Source organism: Bufo gargarizans, chromosome 2, assembly GCF_014858855.1.
Source record: "Bufo gargarizans isolate SCDJY-AF-19 chromosome 2, ASM1485885v1, whole genome shotgun sequence".
NCBI lineage: Eukaryota > Metazoa > Chordata > Amphibia > Anura > Bufonidae > Bufo > Bufo gargarizans.
In genome coordinates, this window is record NC_058081.1 from 528,591,064 (window position 1) to 528,594,739 (window position 3,676).

A 3,676-nucleotide genomic window follows, 5' to 3' on the forward strand; every position below is an offset into this window, starting at 1 on the left:
TGCTTTTTGATGACTCTGCTAGCAGGGTTTCCCAGGGCCATCCACCTATCCCTGCCCCAGAAGTGGAAGAGATTGAGTGCACCGATGCCCAACCACTCATCTTTCAAGATGAGTACATGGGAGGACCACAGCAGCACGTCTCGGATGATGATGAAACACAGGTGCCAACTGATGTGGCTTTCGAAAGTGTGCAGACCGGCAAGGAGGGCAGGGGTTAAGACTGGGTGGAAGATTATAGTAACATAGTACATAAGGCCGAAAAAAGACATTTGTCCATCCAGTTCGGCCTGTTATCCCGCAAGTTGATCCAGAGGAAGACCCCTCTCTAGTAGCTGTAGCCTGTAATATTATTAAGCTCCAGAAATACGTCCAGGCCCCTCTTGAATTCCTTTATTGTACTCACCATCACCACCTCCTCAGGCAGAGAGTTCCATATTCTCACTGCTCTTACCGTAAAGAATCCTTTTCTATGTTTGTGTACAAACCTTCTTTCCTCCAGACGCAGAGGAGGTCCCCTCGTCACAGTCACAGTCCTGGGGATAAATAGCTGATGGGATAGATCTCTGTACTGACCCCTGATATATTTATACATATTAATTAGATCTCCCCTCAGTCGTCTTTTTTCTAAAGCGAATAACTCTAATTTTGATAATCTTTCAGGGTACTGTAGTTGCCCCATTCCAGTTATTACTTTAGTTGCCCTCCTCTGGACCTTCTCCAGCTCTGCTATGTCTGCCTTGTTTACAGGAGCCCAGAACTGTACACAGTACTCCATGTGTGGTCTGACTAGCGATTTGTAAAGTGGTAGGACTATGTTCTTATCACGGGAATCAATGCCCCTTCTGATGCAACCCATTATCTTATTGGCCTTGGCAGCAGCTGCCTGACACTGGTTTTTGCAGCTTAGTTTGCTGTTTATTAAAATTCCTAGATCCTTTTCCATGTCAGTGTTACCGAGTGTTTTACCATTTAGTATGTACGGTTGACTTGCATTTTTCCTTCCCATGTGCATAACTTTACATTTATCAGTGTTAAACCCCATCTGCCACTTATCTGCCCAAGCCTCCAGTCTATCCAGATCCCTCTGTAGTATTATACTGTCCTCATCAGTGTAAATTACTTTACACAGTTTAGTGTCATCTGCGAAAATTGATACTTTACTATGCAAGCCTTCTACAAGATCATTAATAAATATATTTTTATATTTTTTATTGTTTGAGCAATTTTCTCATGTAGGGGCTCATTTTTTGCGAGATAAAGTGACGGTTTTATTGGTACCATTTTGTGGGACATATGCCTTTTTGATCACTTGGAGTTGCACTTTTTGTGATGTAAGGTGACAAAAATGGTTTTTATTTTATTTTTTTATGGTGTTTATTGGATGGGGTGGATATAATATGATATATTTATAGAGCCGTGGCAATACCAAATATGTTTTTTTTTTGTTTTTTTTACTTAATTGGGGATTATTTTTTTTTACATGTGAAACATTATATTTTTTTTAAACACTTTAAAGTTTTTTTTTATTTTTTATTTTATTTTACACTTTGTGTTCCCCATAAAGTCATACAAGACCTCTGGGAGACATTTACCTTTATTTTTTTTTCCACCATTGATTTCTCCTCTAATTGAGGCTGACATAGTAGCCCTAGTTACAGGGGAAATACAGTCCCCAGAGAGGCTGTACAGCAGAATACAAAGCTGTACAGCCTCAGTGCAGGGCTGATTGAGGTCTGTAGAAGACCCGACAGCTTCTGCACTCTCCCGGCCCTGGCGGTCACATGACCACCAGGCCGGGACAGGAAGCACATATCGCTTCCTTATATGTATACACAGCGCTCATTGAGCGCTGTGTATACAGCGATCTAGAAGGCAGGGACACCTGGAAACTGTCTGTCTTCTCCCTGGGGTGCCCTGCTGTCACTGACAGCGGGCCCCCCGCTCGGCAGCTGCGCTATTAGCGTGCAGCTGCCATCTCTGAATGGATGTTCCAGAACGTCCATTCAGAGATAAACATCCACCCATAGGATGTTTATATCCTATGGGCAGATGTGAAGTGGTTAAACAACCTGCCATTTTCACTGGCAACAGTGTTCACTTGAATGGGTCAGCGATCCTTCTGTTCAGCAAAAAGATAGAGCAAGTTCTATCTTTTTGCGGTGCGGAAGCACGGAACGGATCCTTAGAAAGCACTCTGTAGTGCTTCCGTAGTATTCCGTTCTTCCGTTCCACATCTCCGGATTTGCGGCCCCATTGAAATGAATGGGTCCACATCCGTGATGCAGAATGGTCACGGAACGGTGCCCGTGTATTGCAGCTCTGAAAATGCGGTCCGCAAAACAGCAATGGGTGTCACGTGTTTGTATGAACGAACCCTACATGTTTTTCAGTTGTTCTCAGATATTTTCATATTGAAAAAGGGGTGCAACATCTGCTGCTTGATATTTACAGCGATAGTAATGAAACTTCGGAAGCCATAACCAACCAACTCCTCTCCAAGCTATATCAGGCTGGTCTAGGTTTCACCAAAATATGTGCCAGTATGTACTATGGAAAACACAGCAGCGTGTCTCAAAAATCTGAAACGGTCTCATAAGGGCATTGTTGCAGCAAACTGTCTTGATCACATAGTCCACAATACATCCGAGTATGCTGCAGGACAACTGGATTTTGATGTTGAAAATGTTGTACTCAAGGTGTATAGTCATTTCAGTATCTCAGCTAGTAGGATTGTGAATTTCTTGAAGTTGAAGATTGTAATCTTTTGCACCATGTTGTGACAAGGTAACAGAGTTCTTCTGAACTGGAAACCAGTGACAAGTTGTTTCCAGAGTTTAGATGAGGAGGAATGTCCTAAAGTTCTGCAGACTTGCTTTGGAGAAAACACCTGTCATGTGTCAGAGGCTTATTTTCTGTTTCTCAGTCATGCTCTGAAGTTGTTCTCTGACTGCATTGAGGCACTGGAGGCCAAATCCTTCTGCATCACCTCAGTGTATAAGCTAATGATCTGAATGGCAAACTTGAGGGAACACTAAGGCCACCTGCACACATTGCAGAATAAATGCTGTTTTTACGTGTGGAAAAAAACGCAGCATGTTACAGGACTAGCAAAGTGTATCAGATAACATTAATCTCATCTACACTTATGAATTTTTTTCCGGGTGGAAATTGACCTGCATTCCAGATGACAAAATACATAGCATGTCATTTATGTTTGCAGTTTTAGGCCCCTTTCACACGAGCGAGTTTTCCGCGTGGGTGCAATACGTGACGTGAACACATTGCACCCGCACTAAATCCGGACCCATTAATTTCTATGGGGCTGTGCACACGAGCAGTGATTTTCACGCATCACTTGTGCGTTGCGTGAAAATTACAGCATATTCTATATTCTGCGTTTTTCACGCAACGCAGGCCCCAAGCAAGTGCAGATGCGGTCCGATTTTCACGCACTGTTGCTAAGAGACGATCGGGATGGGGACCCGATCATTATTAGTTTCCCTTATAACATGGTTATAAGGGAAAATAATAGCATTCTTAATGCAGAATGCTTAGTACAATAGGGCTGGAGGGGTTAAAAAAATAATAATAATATGACTCACCTTAATCCACTTGATCGCGCAGCCCGGCTTCTCTTCTGTCTTCTTCTTTGCTGTGTGCAGGAAAAGGACCTTTG